Source organism: Papilio polytes, unplaced genomic scaffold, assembly GCF_000836215.1.
Source record: "Papilio polytes unplaced genomic scaffold, Ppol_1.0 DF821733.1, whole genome shotgun sequence".
NCBI classification, from domain to species: domain Eukaryota; kingdom Metazoa; phylum Arthropoda; class Insecta; order Lepidoptera; family Papilionidae; genus Papilio; species Papilio polytes.
The window spans coordinates 1467501-1485505 of NW_013527471.1; positions in this window are offsets into that span (position 1 = coordinate 1467501).

Sequence of the window (18005 nt, forward strand, 5' to 3'; positions counted from 1 at the left end):
CAAAATATCGACCTCCTATATCAATCGCTATTATTTTTACACACATAAAGATACACAAATTAAACTATAAATCAACCAATTTATCTAAAAGAATAGAACTGGTAAAGTTTTCTTTAAATGTCCATGATAAATGTAGCAGGATTTTCATACCTAAAATACGTAACACTATATTTTCATTAAACAAAGTGGCAACGACGCCGACGGCACAATCACAACGTTCACTAGAGCTAAGAGATATATCGGTGCGCGGATTTTGTTTTACGATCGCTTTACGCATCCTAAAATACGTCGCCATAAAATTGGGTTAAAACGATTACCAATAAAAGTGTATTTAAGTGCGTAGCACAGCCGGATGATATGCGGATGCTGGAATGCTGTGTGAGGTTGGTGTAAACACGTTAATGCAGAAGTAAAACATGTGACTTAAAAATTAACGTTTACCCGCCACCGCATTAGTTCCGAATTTTAAAAAAAAGCAGTACGCCCTAATATTCTATCAGTTATCCTGCCCAATTCATTTCAAAATCGGTCCAGACGTTTAAGAGATTACGCGGAACTAATGATGCCTTGTGGATACACACACAAACAGAAAAAAAAAATGGTTTTTCGTTTTCTGCAACGCAAATACATCATTTTGTTTTTAATATTACATATACTCGATTTTCATACGATATCTAATTAGAGATCATGAGTAGCGTTTGCTAATTATTATTAACTAGCTGTTGCTCAAGACTTCGCTAGCGTGAAATAAAAGAAAATTAGCCCATGTTACTCACTGATAACGTAGCTTATTAATGGTGAAAGAATTTTTGAAATACAAAAATATAAATCTTTTCTCTTGATAATATTAATAAAGATTCCATACGAAAGTTCTAAGAATCACTAATATTACAAAACATAAAAATATATAGAATTTCCAACAATTACATGATTCAATGTAAGGTCGATTGGGAATAATTTGGTAGGTAGAATTAACAATAGTCATTAGGTTCATTCACTAAATCCATTGAACCTTTATCCCGCTGACGTCGACCTCACTGTAATGCGAGGCAACAAGCCGCGCAACAGACTGACCAGTTAATCAATCCATTTGTTACTTAATAGGGTAGAAATTATCACCAGAAAATCTGTTAAACTAATGTGGATGTTAAATAAAATCTTACTTACAAAATCATTGGGGTTTTTAAGTTTCTGTCTCCTTCACTAAATATAAATGTGTTCTTCAATTTGGATATTTGTTAAGTAGCTTTTTGCCGCAAGTCCGTCCGCGAACAATAAAAAACTTATGTGTTTTTCCGAGCTATTTCTACAGGTGTGCTAAATTTTATCGAGATCCGATAAACTGTTCTGGATAATCCTTCTAACTAACATACATCCTTGTAAACCTTTCGCGTTTATGTAGAATGTAAGTTTTTTATGAAAGCAATGAAAATCTAATTATGCAACTTAATATTTGCAGTTAACATAAATATCAAAGATTGTGCGAAGCGTAAGTTACTGCTGAGTTGACATAAAGTGGAATGCTTAGACGCTACGTTGTGTGTACGACACAAAGAAATTCCTAGGATAACCAAGTTTGAGTTAAGTTAGCAAACATACTTTGACAGCATTCATTAGTGTTTGCATTTTAAAAGTTTAATTTTCTCTTTCAAAATCACTCTTCAAAGAAGTTTTATAAATTGAAATGTTTTGTATCCAGTTAATTTCTTTGATGCGTCAAAATTAATTAACAAAAAGTGTAAGGATTTTTCAAAGTGATTTCAGCGTGAAGGAATAAGATAAAATATAATGAAAACAGATTTTTTTTTAAGAAAAAAACTGAAACAAGTAATGAAAAAATTCATACATATTATTGTTAGTTAGTCAATTAATTTAAACTTGAACTAAATGTCGACATTAATTATTTTGTTAGCGTTTTTGTCTATAAATATTCTAATCTGTTTTGATATCTACCGCGTGGAGGATGTTTGGGAGAAAAATTTGATTAGTGAGGTAACGAGAGCGGTCAGGTAATATGATTATGTTGAAAATCGTGTAGCTGCGTTGGTGTGCAGTGCTGGGTGCGGGGTGCGGGTTGTGGGGTGCGGGGTGCGCAGCGAGGGGTGCGGGGGCTGCAGTTTGTACGGACACGTTTAGACTAATTTATTTAGAAAATAATTAGGTTAATTTAATACAAATTTCCAAGATAATATTCGTATTCATGTACTTACCGTTTAAAATCTTACCTTTTTAACAAACATTAAAGAAAAATCAAGTTAAAAGCAAGTAATCTGCCGTCATTTACCGACCTTCTCACGCTTACTTTGTCAGGCTACGAAATTCACTCCCCTTAAAAGCCTTAACTACACAGGCAATAAGTACGTCGACATTTTGAAAACTCTTTGTTCGAGAAACCTTAAGCATTGTTAAAAGCAAAGTGATGAACTTCATAGACTCACAACTACTTTATAAAATTTAGTGGCTCGGCAGTGCAACTGCCAGGGCGAAATATCTGCCGGCAATTGAATTTAGGCAAAAAATATTCTGAATTATTTATTGTTCAATACATGCAGAATTGTAATAGGCAATAAAAACTTAGCATTGGGTATAAAATCTTAGTTTTTTTTCTGATAAGCGGTTCTATTATTTTTTTATTATTTTTATCTGTATAGTCTATTTTAATGAAACAAAGTAGAAAAGGTAATAAAACTGCCCTAACAAGAGTACCTAAAAACGTCTCGTTACATAAATGTTAGGCACTTTGCTGCTTTACGACGTTTTGCAACACTACGGATTATCAATGGTTGTTAGTTCTTATGGATACACGAGACTAACTAGGGCTTAAATAACTCGTATTTTTTTTATATAATTTGACAAGAACAATAGAACAAAACAAATTAGGATTTCACTGACTTATCTTTGTAATGCTAGGTTTACATTCGACCAGTTAAGTTGGTTAGTATCTCTCAATAACTGGACTGGTAATCAACTGGCATAGTGTGAACACTAAATGGCGCTGGTGAATCCATACAACTATCCAACTGTAGTGGCTATATGTGAACCGGGCATTATTCCGTACAACGGTAAACATAATATGCAATAAAAATGTATAGATTGTCGAAAATGTACATCTGTACTAGCATTATAAAGAGGAAAGATTTGTCTTTTTGTATTTTTTTATGTATTAAAATAACTCAAAAACTACAGTCCTTATTTAATAAGTTCTTTCACCGTTAAAATGCTACGTTTTCACTGAGTAACATACGAGTAGGCTGTACTTTTTTATGTTTAATTTCACGCGGACGAGCAACAACTAGTTGATTTAATATATAGTTACCTAAAACTGAATTTTGGCACATTGTTAACTTAGCATAACTTGAATGCAATCTCGCTCAGCTAGTGACAAACTTCTAAGTTTAGTAAGCAGAGCGCAGCGGTAACTTTGACTTGGCAATCTGCATTCTGATAGATGTTCCGATTTACAGATTTGATTCAAACTTACTTAATTGCTTGTTATTCCGCAATTTGCTTAGCTGGTTATTAAATCTTAACAAGTTAGATATCTAACTGTTGGTTAAAAAAATATTGTAAGGATTACGACTTAGGTAATATCCTAGATTTTATTCCTTTCCTTTGGGAAATTGAAGACAATATGACGCGACGAAGTTCGGAAACTATTCGAAACGAGCTCGCGGAGAATTCGACTTTGCTTTTTGTCCCAAGAGACTCGTACATAATTTTTATTATCAAGATTTTTATCTTTGTTTATAAGTACTTATAAATCTGTGCAATTCACGTATGAAAATACGTAGTTGTAAAATTATATTTTAGAAGAAACCTGCTGTTGTTCTTGCAGTTAAATACGATTATTTACCTCTGATTTTTTAATTAAATCTATTTACTTTATCTCATTATAGAAACTTTTTTAACAGAAGTAATATATTTTTACGTTCTCTTAACAAATCCATTTTGAAAATAAAACATTTTAGACTATATTTCATTGCTCACAAGGATTATTTTACAAGTTTGTCAGTTTCCTAGTTTAGTCGTACAATTCCGGCAGTGATTTTTAAACGAAAAACTTTTTGATGTCCACTTCCCAAAGTCAAATAAAGTTTTATGGTTATGAAGATAATTTGTATATTTTGGATCATTCAATTTGAATTAACTGTCCGTAAACTTCTTTAGACGAAAAAATATTGGTTAACATTTTGAATTTGGGAAAAATGCCCACTGAACGGATCTAAATAGAAACTTCTTCGAGCATTGCGTGTTTTTTCGTGTTCAAAGAATAATTTATTTTTTGATATTCCAGTGCAGTCAATATCTTTTTATCTATCGGAATAAAAATGAGTATACGACTAGATTATAAAACTTGATATAGCTATAAAGGCGAAAGTGTCGCGGCGTGCGTTTGTACACTAAATTTATGCGGACATCAAACACCCACCAGACATTTTATATTAACATCATTTCGTATACTTTGTAAGTATTCTAATAAGTTTTTACTCAGTTCATAAATAGCCAATATTTTAATTTTATAACATGTAGTAAATGTGGTTAGCTGTTTTAGTTAACTAAAGCAACTTTAAATCGCAAATTATATGATTTACTGCGCCTGTTGAAATAGTTTAGCAATTTATTTCATTGTGACTTTCTATTAAATTTTTAACGGCTCCGGAAAATATATCGCAATAAATTTTCGCTGGTCAGCCCTATTTCCTTCGCGTGAAGTCCGACCTCTTTAAATATTAGCGACATGTCGGACTTGTTAGCTTTGACAATTGATCGAGGTCCCTTTTATGTAACTATCATAGAACGTGTTTGTCATTCAAAAACAGAATAAAAGGATAATTCGAATTTAGATATATTTGATGGTCTGCAGTAGTGCTTGGTGGTAGTACTTCTTTATTGCGAGCTACTCAAGTTCCACCACTAAGTGACGAGATCGGCGAAGCTTTAACTTTAAGCTGTTTAAAATTTCAATGAGCTACTTACAAAGTTCTCTGCGGCTTGAAGAACAAGTTGCCAAGTTCTCGCTAAGAATTTCCGGCTGCAGTTTCCACATGGTTGTTTACTTCTTCACTTAACTTACTGTTCACAGTTGAACAAAGTTGAAATAGTAACTTAAACACCTTAACAACTTTTTAATTTTGTTTTGAATCTTAAATGATTAAAATCTCAACATCAGTAGAATTATAAACAAGCAGTTTTCTGAATTAGTTTATAATTAAAGTTTCTTATTTTATAAGCAGAATGTTTTTATGAAAGTATTTATTTCGTGTGTTCCACAAGCGTTGCAATTAAAGGGGTGGGGGTGAATCTCTGACAGCCTCGGCCGGAAAACGATAAAAGCCTTACACGGAAGTCATATAATTTATCAGCTAGCACATAAAACAACACGTGACTTATAAAATCAAGATTAGTATAAATAGTACTGGGAGTAAATATTACAGGAATATATAGAATTTCCACAATAATATAAAACTTGCTTCCCTTATGCAGAGAAGGAAACAATTGTTATTGCAGTCTGTTCATACATTTCATGTCTATAGCGGGTCGCTTGCAGAAAGTAAGCATTTCAAACGCGTCAATCAAAATAAATTTATGTTTTTAGTAAATCTTATGTTTCGCAGGTTTGAGTATTAAATAAATCCAAAATAACTGTTCAGGACATTTTTACGTCTTTGTCTTGTTGTTTAATATTGAATTTCCTAAAATGTGTATCATGATGTCATAGCCATAGCAAGGGCAGACTGTGCGTAGCTGCTGCGTCAGACGTCTACTTAATGGCACGTGCTGTAATTCGGACAACCCCCGCCCTTTGCCTTGCCATTGCCCTCAATAAATTAAAATTGTAAATGCTACAATAATTATTATGAATGATATGTTCTGTCGACATTGCTATATACAAAATAAAGTATCAAGGGCAAAATTATTGATTACAATCGAAATTTAATGAATACGGAAGATAGATTATGAAAACAAAAACCTGCTGCGCTAATCTAACTTAAGTTTGTTAAGGCCAGGGAGAGTCATGAGAGGCGTATTTTGAAACAAAAGAAAACCAAGTTTTACGTATTTATGATTAGTTTTGGAAAGAAAATGGATGAGAGGTATCTTTTTAGTGTATTTATTTAATTGTCGTTATCTTTTGTCCCTGAAGGATCTGAAAAAATCAGCGAAATAAATTATGTAAATACAACACCAGTTCATTGAACATGTCAGTAATATTGTTAAATGGAATTAAATGTTTTATCTGTTTAAATATTGTAAAAGAATTCTTGTCTTTGATAACTTTTCAGCTAGCGGTATTAAGCAAGTTTTAAGCAGACAATAGTTGAACACTAAAAGTCAATAGAATATTGTAACATAGATGGTAAAATGAAATTTATTTAGAAGATATAAAAAGGTCGACATTTTTGTGGCATCACTTTGAATTAGGTGACAGGGGTTTAGGCGACGGCGAGGGTGACGGTGGCGTGTGAGCTCTCAGGAAATTACTGAAACGTCTTTTGCCCTCGATAACTCCCATTTGCTTTAAAAGGTTTCATTATATTACGAATTATGGAAGGAAATCTTAGCTACACATGAAAAAAAATGAATCAAAGTAATATTAAAATCTGCAATTATTCTATAATCAGTTATATTATAGCTGTTTGACAACAACATCGCTTAATAGAACGATTACGGTTTAGAACATATATTTTTACCTTTTGTACTTACATAAATCCAAGTAAATAAAATACGCATTACAGATTCACTTCGTAAACCTTTTGAAGACGCTCTCTATGAATTCTACTGGAGCTAGATACGGGTGAAGGTGCGCTCCGACAAAGAGAGAAGGCACAATGGAGTCAATTAGGATAACAACTGAATCTTCTTGAATAGAGTTCGAACTTGAATTGTTAGAAACAATCGCTTTCCTCAATTTGTTGGAATTTATTACTGGCTTTATCAACTTTTTATGCAGATTTAATGTGAAAATTTACAATTTAAGACCTTACAAAATGTATTTCACTAATGTTGGTTATGTTTTTAAGAATAAAAAAATCGTAGAATGACATTTCACCGAAATGGGTAGGAAAAAAACGTCCTCGACTACATCATGGTAAGTTCCACACAACGTTTGTTTACGTATTTTTTATTCTTTTTTCCGCTCGCTTGAGTATGACGTCAGAGGAGCTCAGCTGAGATTTATCTATTTATTTTTTTAAGTCATCCCATTTCGCGCGGTCATCTAAGTGATAAGGGTACGGCTACGGGCTACGCTTCTACGATGCTACGGGCTACGATGCTACTAGCTCTTATAAAAACCGACTTAGAACTGGCTATTACTATTTTGTTTATTTTGTACAAAAGTTTTCCTTAAGATTGATACATATAATAAAATTGGAGTGTGTGTTTGTAAAATCAAAAGAATAGATTCAGGAATCCAGAAGATGTTTTATTTGCGGTTTTGATAACGAAAATCGCATTTTTTTTTATCTGTCTGTCTGTCCTCAAGCCGTCTTTGTTCCGGGTAATCTCCCAAACGGCTGGACAGATTTCGTCCGGACTTTCACCCAAGGGTAGCCAACATAGACGGGCATATTATGGGCTACATTTTTATCCTTATATTCCGTGAACGAAGTAGCGGGTGACAGCTAGTTTATTATTAAAAATGTATGCTACATGTTAAATTTAATTAATTACAGAGAGGCTTTTACCTAATGTGAGTTACTTAATTAATAATTATCATCAGTAGCACATCTCAGAACTCGCTTGTAATATTACAATTATGTATAGTACTTTATTAGTTAAATATGAAGGTTAATTTTGATATAAAAAAGTCAACGAAGGATACGCCAAATACAAATATATTCCTACGACGTTCAAATACTTTTCAATGCAATAAATTAATATCTTATTATTCTCTTTAAGGTCTAAACTGGTATGAAAAAAAGTATTCTTTAAGTTGAATCAGTTGAAACCCTATTTAAAACAATAAATTTAGCCTATTAGTAAAAAATATAATCTCATTTTCATTACTTTACATGTAACTAAAAAATCAATAAAGCTTTTTGTCTATCAAAGATTTAACTAAGCTTCACTCTATGCTCCCGTTTCAGGTTTCAGGCACTCAGCTAAATTGTTGCAAATTGATGCGCTCAGCCTGCAGCGGATTTTGTGAAATTCAGTTAATATTTCATGTCCATACTAGTGCAGAGTTGCGTTTTTCACATAAAGCCAGCTACAAGCTCAGATCTACCTGAACAATCACTTAAACTATCAATTAAAACAGGAGGTAGGTAACGGACGAGACAGTTTTTTTTACAGTTATCATTCTTTTGTTTTTTCCTTTATTGTTAAGGTTGTCCGAAACCTGTTACTAATAAATATGATTGGGGTAAATCGAGATTGCACTCTTCAATGTTAAAGTAAATCACGAGAATACTGAAAGTTGTTCTTGATCAATATAATTTTAAATGCTCTTACTTAAGTAAAGGTTTCAGTTTAAGTAGTGAATGTAAATACACTCTCCTCTATTTTGAGTTCAAGTTCAATCTGATTCTGAGATTTTGCTTGTTGAAAATGCATTAACTTTAGCATACTGAGTGCAGTTAATATTTGAGTTTGATGTTTCAAACACTTGCTGTTTTTGACTTCTGCAAACCAATGTTTACTGAATTTAAAATAAAGATTTCAGTAAAGCCCACTGCATTATCTAAGTTCTGACACTACTAACTGTTCAGTTAAAACTGTCAATATAACTCAAGGAGAAATCTTTGATACATAAAATAGTTAAATCCGATATTTTTCTTCGTTACCTAAGACATTTTCAAATAAGATATGTTGTTAAAACAATTAAATAAATTTCTAACCCAATTTAACAGTATTTGTATATAGGTAGGCTCTTTCTGAATATTAACTACCTCTGTGTTTGGATATCTAACGTAAGCTATAAGCACAGCCATTTTAATTCCCAAATGTCCACAGATTTACAAACATTGCCGGGATGTATTAAGCGTGTGTTGCCAGTGAACTGTTTCCCTCAATTTTACGTTAAAACTAAACAGACTGTAACTTTATTTAATCCTATACTTTTATGTAAATTGCTTGCTAAAACATTATATGAATTCTCAGCATTAAATTCATAAGTCGCTTTCTATTGACGAAAGATTGAAGAAAATAATTTCGGCCATAAATTGTTTGGAATATCCGCTGATTGATTTTTATTTCGATAATGTTGCTCGTATTTTTGTTTTCAATACAATCAATGTTTGATTTATTTTATAGGTATTTTTTTAATGTTTATTCTACATTATGAATAAACCATCTTTGTTCTTATTAAAATTCCAACTATCTAACATTCTTGGACATCTCATATTGGATTTTTGTCATCCGTAACAATAACTGTACAATATAAAGATTTAATTCTATTTGTTGTGACTACGATATTAAATAAAAACGATATTACAATAGGTAACGTTGATCTAAAAAGCAACAAAACCTCGCTAAAAACATTGTATACAACAATAGCTGCAGGTTCACTGCACGAATGATACACACAAAGCCAGCGCATACGAAATAATTAATACCATTCTATATTTGACGTCGAACTCCGACAATGATTTTATTCTTTGTTCATGGATATAGTACAAAAGTATTATCAGATATTCATACTGGAAACAGAAGAATTTAAACAGAACGTAATGAAAATACATTTCATTCGAAAAGTACATGAAAGTAATTTCGTCAATCCTTATAAAAGTAGCACATGGGCTTTTTAATAAGTTAATTGTTTGTATATGTTGTCCTTTTACATATCTAAATGGTTTACTTCCGCGCAATTCATTACAAAGTTTTCTAATTAAGAAAGTTTAAATGTGGCAACTTCATTAATTTTCTTACGCGCTGCGAACTGCCGCACATTGCCGCCCATTGCCGCACATTGCCGCGCCGCCACACGCTGCACATCACTAGCCTTTGATTAATAAAACGATTCAATAATAAAAAAAAACCATGTGCTTGTATGTGTCTACTAATCTTTATAGATAACTAGACACACATTTGTCTAAGACAACCCATATTCCTATCTTATTTAATTCCGTTCACTCGCTTTTAATTTTTTTTTCACACAGAACATGAACGAAGTTAGAACCGACTTTGTAAAAATGAATGTTTACTTTAAATGAAATTGAAACGAAACATTTTGTTCGTGGAACATTCGCAGTATCTATAGTGAAAATAAAAAGACAATGATTTTTATTGTATCGTTGAGTTTATTCGTTATGTTGGCGGGAGTTTACTGCGGTCTGGAGGAGACTTGTTTTAAATCGGTAACGAGAATCTCGTAAGCCACACGATACCAGCCGCTTTATTACGTTATCATATGCCTATACCGATATAGGTTTTACATTATAAGTTTATTGCTTGTCGCCTTCGCACAGTAAGAGTTAATCGAATGATGTCCTGTTCTAGTATTTGATTTTATAACCGAAGAAATAACATTATTTGTTTATTAAAAATCAAACGATTTTGTCCACGGTACGCAGTCGACAAATGCATAATGCATGACTTCGTCAAACAGTCCCTAAATTAGGTTAATTACTCAAATTACATTTGAAAAACATTGGCCAACTGAATCTGCCGCGTAATTAGATTCAAAGATATTTTTGTACCCATTAATCCATCCGTATCAAAATTCATAAAATGTTGATCTATAATCTTCTGTAAAATGTTCTCAAAATAGTATTATAGAAGGCGCTTGTTTTAATAACACTAGTTATAAAAAAATATCCGTCGTCTGGGATCAATGACATCAAGTTATCTGCTCGCGATTTGTTATTTATGTGAAAATTTAAAATAAAATGATATTCAAGATTATCTTGTTCAAAAACCACAACAGTTTTATACTGACGAGTATACATTATATATGAAATGGTTAGGTTTCTTTAGCTTATAATGAAAGGAACTTTTATCGCGGTGAAATTTCCATGTACACATAATCGTAATTTTTAATGTAACCTCTCTCTAACACTATATCTATCTAATCTTACAAAGACTTTCCACATTATAGAATCGTAATGTAAAGAAATATATAATTTATAATTTCTGGCTAATTACAGATAATGTATTGAACATTTTGTATTTTTATAAGTAGAAAACAAACAGCGGGAAAAGATGATGACAGAAACATTAATTTCTAGCTATCTCTTGTTTTTGTTTGTGAGCTAGTTAATGTGAAATCGAAATTATTCAATAATTCCAACTAATTTTACTGGTTTATGAAATTAGCGAGAGTTAACTAGGTCAGCATCATTCTACGTGTTTATAAAACCTTTCTGTCCTAGAAAATTAACTGGATGCAGTGTAACATGGAAATTGTAAAGCGATTGGCTCTATCAATATGCAAATCAAGTTAACTTTGCCTTGTCCGGGAACAAAAGGCCACATCAAAGAGTTTACGTCTACTTTAACGAAATACAATTTGTCTTAAAACTTGTTAATATAATGAAACAGCTTCAATTATCTACGCTGTAACCACAGGTATTGAAAGAAAGGAAAACAGAAGTATTGAGAAAGGTGATGGCGCCCTCTACCCCATCTACAGTTTCTGATTTACTGAAAGTTAAACCAGATAATGACCTCTACAAAAATACGTCATTGTCTTCATAATTGTATAAAGAATATTATACTATTGTTCACATATTTGACTGAAAACCGACAACAGACTTTTTATTAATGTTTTTGTCAACTTTTTTAGGCACTGAATATTCCGATGTGAATAGCGCGCGTGTTTCGCTGCATCCTAACTATTGCGATCAAAAACAAAACCCCCTTTGAAATAATTGAAAACTTCTCTCGATCATTTGTCTTTGGTTCGAAAAGTAATTCGGAACTTTTGCAATTACTTTGAAAAGTTCCTTTGTATTCGAATCTTGTTCGAGTTCGTTCGTCTCGAATAATCGAAGCCTGTTATTTATGTATTGGGAATGTAAATAATTTCACAACTCTTTTGACTACAGACAAACGTAATATTAACGTTTAATTGAACTTAAATGATAAACACCAGCGACCATTTCTGTTTTAAGAATGGACATGCTTGTTCTTAAAGAACACGTGAAGTGGAACCAATTCCGCGTGACGTCTTATGAGTGTGCGTGCCAGAGTCCTAACTTTAATCCTTCAACCCTTAGTTGGTAAGTGATGGGAAGGGGGGTGCATGTAGTGGAGGAGAGTATGCATAAGAAGGGGAGATATCTTTCTTCACACTCTCTCTTCCCTGCTGATTAAAATTAAACGAATACGGATGGACAGGTGCATTTGTCACTTTGCAATTTTGTTGAATTTATGCAGTCTTTTGGTTTTTTCCACCTTATTTAAAAATTATGTAAATAGCATTATAAAAGTAGCTAAATAATTTGTTTTATAAAAAGGAATTCAAAAAGATAACATAATTATGGAACGTTAAAATAAATCAGATAAAGCTTTATAGTTGAATCTACGAAGCGTTAAATTAAAAGAGTTATTACCTACACCGTATAAAATAAGGGGTTCTAAAAATAATACAAGGTGCTTTACAAAAAAAAATTCTTTTAAATCCTATTAGTCTTATCCTGAAAGTTAACTCGTTAATTTATTTTTTGTGCTTTTATGTTGGTTAAACTCATAATTAGTTCAATGTCTACAAAGGTAAACGTGATACATTAATCATCAATATTAGAAAAGTTCTGTAAACTTGCTAACGTTCGTCTACAAAACGATATTTCAAAATAAACATTCGTTAAAGTGTAACTTTTGCTTACAAGTGCGTCTACTTCAATGTAGACTTTCGTAGAGGGTCTACAACATCTGTACAAACTAGAACTTCTTTAGTTTGCTTCTTGCAAATTGAAAATTGAAATACGAGTGTTTAAAATCTCGTTGTTTCGATTTAAATTTTCTATTTATGAAATCTATGTTCGAGCTAATTTGCATTCGAATGCTGATAATATATGAAACGTTAATAAAGCGTATAGTTTTAATTAAAATAGAAATTAACTTAATAGAATCGATGACGTAATTAATTACTATTTCATTTCTTCGTTATTAAAATTATGAATAAAAAAAACATATCTAAGTGTAAACGTTTATTTCTATTCTATTGTTTTAAATAACACTTCTAGTTAAACTTTATTATTTCATTTTGTAATATTAATGGGATTTCAAAAACTTCATGACCACCCACAACTTAATGTAGAAAAAAAATGAAAGTGTCACCATTTGACAAATGAAATGGACGAAAGGGCACTAGCGTTACAACTTAGTACTTAGACCTCTATTACGATAATGGATCCTCTAACTGCCTCTGAAATGTTGCGAACAATTCGCCAACGAGACGAGCCTTCAAGTCATTTATTATGTATAAACGTGGCATTGCTTATATAATTATATATCCTACACTAAGTTGTATTAATGAAAATAATTTAATTTATTAATATATGTAGTTAACTTAGTTTATTGTGTAAGCTTGTTAATTCTATTTACTTATATACGATTCCCTGTCAGATTATAACGATTATCTTTTAGATTTTTCCCACTGTATTGTATTCAAACTTGTTTACCTGTTTGACGAAATGAACTGGCCAATTTAAATGATTAGCTAATTTTATTTACATTAAGCAGCTTCGATAAAATGTAAAGAAATATGAAAAAATCTTCTACATACATATACATATATTGTGCAACTGTGGAATAAAGCAGAATGAGCCATAAACGTCACAGAGTCAGGCTTACGTCCGCATCAGACGAATAAAAATATTATTGCTCAGCTTTGCAATAAGGAAGAATACGTCAAATATTACGCCATTTTGTTTATGTTAGACTTGATTATGAGAGAGAATGTTTTTGATGAATAGACTAAATTACATTCACGAAAAATTATTGCTTCCAACTACATCAATCAAATAGCGACTTAAGACAAACTTATTAAGTATTTGAATATGTTTCATTTAAAATTAACAAATAAAAGAACCAAATAATCCATTAATATTTTCGATTAGCGCAGTTAACTTCGCGGCACAAAATGAATGAATAATGGCTGACAAACTGAGCGCTATAAATCTAGCTTTGACGTGTTTATTGCACTGACAATCAAAGATGTTAACATTCAGATGATATATTTATGTTCATATCCACGCTTTACTTCTAACACGATAATATTTTGTGTGCATAGGCGTCGTACAAGCACACTTCCTATATGGTCTATACTGATGTACTATCCCTATAAATCTAGACCGTAGGCTATGACGCCCATGTTATCTTGATAACATTGTCTAGAAATAGAAACAACTAAATAAAAAAAGATATGTGTCAAGTCAACCCGCAGTGGGCCAGCGTGGTTGACTATGGCCTAGTCACCCTAACATAGGTTAGGCTTCGAGCTCTCGGTGGGGAGGTATGGTGACCTGATGATGATGAAATAAAAAATCAAGTAAGGCTATCACATAAATCTGACAAATCACAAAACCCATTATCGATAACTTTCATTACAAAAGCCGTGTTCCTCGTGACGTCACATGTGAACAAACGACTTGATTTTATTGGTATCCGCATATTGATTTACGTGACTGCGATAGTGCGGAAGCAAAAAGGTTTGATTTACGTCGCTCAGGTAAAGGGCTCCCCGTTTTACCCTAAGTACGACTAATGTATGGGATAACATCACCCGCATAGTTCTCTAATTCCTTATATCGTTCCATATATATGTTAGCTTATTAGATGCATAACTACTTCGTTAAGTTACAATAATGTTTACAATAATTAATCAATAATTTAAGTTTATCTTCCAACATTAAAGTCTGGAAAACTTGACTATAGAATTAAGAAAGCTAATTCCACGATTAATGAAACTAAGTTTGAAATTTAAAAAGCAAAGGATTTTTCGATTTTAATTTGATGCCTTCAACATAAAAAGTTATATTGAAATAAAAAAAATAAACTAAGTAAGACGGGCATCTAAAATAAATCTCACATTTTAATTCCATCAATAATTGTCTTTTGAATAAAATCCTTATTTACATTTTCACGCAATTACGTGATTTCGGGACGATATGGTTTTGTTGTCATCGTCGAAGCTTTTAATAAAAAGATCCCGAGCAAAGACCGCTCATGCATACAAACTCACACACAGAAGCGATATTTGCGATCATACAAAGGCAATAAAACGACCGTTAATTCATTGAAAAGTGTGAAATAAAGGGAATACGTTTTCTTTAATATTTTATTAAAATGTGAGTCCTGACAATTAAAATATTATAATTATCGATTAATTACTAAACAAACATACACATTATTATAGTTAATGAAATATTTTAGTAGAATTAAACTAGCATAATATATTTTTCAGGCCACAGAAACACAATATCGTGTAATTCAGAGGTGTATAAATAAGGTAGTAATAGCAAGTTACGAGCTTGAATAAAACAGAATAAACAAGACAACATATAGAAGTGGGACAGGTATTACACCTGAGTCTGGGCACTGTTTACGCCCACCTGATAATTAAGTACCAACATAACAACAAATCTTTGCACATTTTTACTGACAATTGATTAAAACTAATTGTACTGTTGCTTGGTTTTTTACTGTTTTGATGTTCAACTGTTTCATTTACCACACAGAAGTGAGGCGTGGCTTTCGTCAATGCATACTTTTGTCAAATTGTAGAAAAATTAGGTCGACACACAAATTACTAGGAGACTTAATAATTTAAGATTCGCGTCCTCTCAGTAATTGCCCAGGAGACGAAAATAAGATGTTTTTTCTCGTTGTAATTGAAAAGATGTTATCATGAAATAAGTGCGTATTTACCTTTTAAGTTTGCGTAAAATAATGAAGTGTGCTTAAGCCAGAGTAATGTTTGTGAACTTCCTCTGGACATTTTTTAAGAACGTTTAAATAATGCGTACGTTTTAGTTACTTTTCATTCCAACATTTTAAGATCTTTTCTTGTTGAAGAAATTCAAGATGAAATTATTAAATAAACTAAGAGCATACATCTCTTTTTTACAATACTCATTTGCACTTTCTAGTGTTTAAAATGTTTATCATATCTTGGTTTATAAACTTTTTTAGAATGTCATCCAACAACTTCATAAATAACGTTTTTGTGGTTAATATTGTGTTAATAGCAAGTATAATATTCACATTTGTGGCTTTGTAAAACAAAGATGTTGCCGCTACCACCCGCCCACCGCATCCCGCCGCCCGCCGCCGCTTGCCGCCCGCCCTCATACAGAGGTAGTATAAAGACATAAAAATATTATATGATATGTTACAGCCAATTTCTTTAACTCGTATATGAAAATGTAACAATATCTTTCAGTTGTTTCGTGTGAAAATTCGAAATGTAATATCGTTGCAGAATTAATCTGAAACGTATCACATAAAATAAATTGAAAATGTTTATATTTTCTTTAAAATAAAGCGAATGGAATAAAATAAACATACTGTGACATGTCAATTTGAGGAGTGCAGTCGAAAGAGAACCTCATTCCCTCGAGTTTCATACACTACTCGTTGCAAACAACTTACTTCTTTTCATATAAAACATTTCAAAAATCATAAAAAGTAACATATCTATTAATAAAACCTATTATATTTTTATACGAAATAGATTATTTTCAGACACTTTGTACTTTATTCTGTATAAAAATTTTTTGGAAACTAAGAATACAATTATTTTCATAGCGTAATTCAAAATATTTGTTTTTGAATACATTAATAAATAAAAATAAACCAATCAATCTTATACTTACTTATATTTCGAAGCTAAAAGTACTTTAACTATAAAACTAAAACAGCTGATGAAAAACTAAAAAGTCGTTACTAAATTAATTAGAAGATATTGTGTTATAGAATCTCTGGAAATCTAACAAACATTGGGTACTTAATGTTGGACACAAAAGAACTCTTCGTTCAGCTAACAAGATAAAGCTCATCAAATATCAATTGGACGCCGGGAGTTCATGAGATGGCCCTCGTTATTGTTTTACTGTTAAATCTAACATTGACTTCGCGTTGTTGTCACCACATTAGACACTAAACGATAACAGATATGTCTGCGTTATTTACTACAAATCTTATGCCTTATTCCTCTAATCAAACTTGGTTTTAATATTTAAAATAACCTCAAAAACCAAAATGAGTTCGGGGTATCGGAGATTATTATCTCTCTCTCTCTCTCTCTTATTAGAGATCATTAAAGAAAGTTTAATAAATTAGTATTATTTATATGGTTGAATACAATGACAGTAACAGGAGTGCCAAAAACGTTAACTTGAAATAGCTGTAGTTACGACCGATCACCATTACAAGTTTAGGAGATCACAGACCACGCCACGGTCACTGCCACATCAAACACAGCGCCACCGCGTCCCCTGAACAAAGAGTGACACGCGCACAATTCAATGATCTGTGCTACAAATAACAATATGTTCAGGCTTCCAATGACTTTTTTATTTATCACATTATAAATTTCCTAGTAAAATTACAGAATCTAATCTATGAAGCTTCCTACGACCATCTAAAAATAATCACGGTTTAATATCGCTTTTTAAATTCAAACGCCTGTGAGAAAATAATGGATATGCATTCTTTGTGTTCTCTTTACAAATTCCTTGCGGCTCTTTCTAGCCTCTGTGGTTTCTAACTCATATGTACGTTTATTTTTGTAGAAATAAAACAAAAAAAAAATATTCATATATAAATATTAAAAAGTGTGGATAGAAATGATATAAATCATTTTCGTATTTACACAAACAAAAGACAGTCATAACACGGCTCCTAATTTTGCTCATTGGTTTTATTTAGCGTATCTTTTAAGGAGCAACTTAAAAATATGTTCGCATTTGTAAAGCTTTGAGGTGAATAAATGCCAAGAAAATTCCGAAACATTTCACAATACGACGTTGACAAAAGTCCGCGTAATAAAAGCGGTATCATTTTCTCATCAAAGCGGCCAGGGGAGGGGACAAGACAAATCGCTCACATCAGCAGTA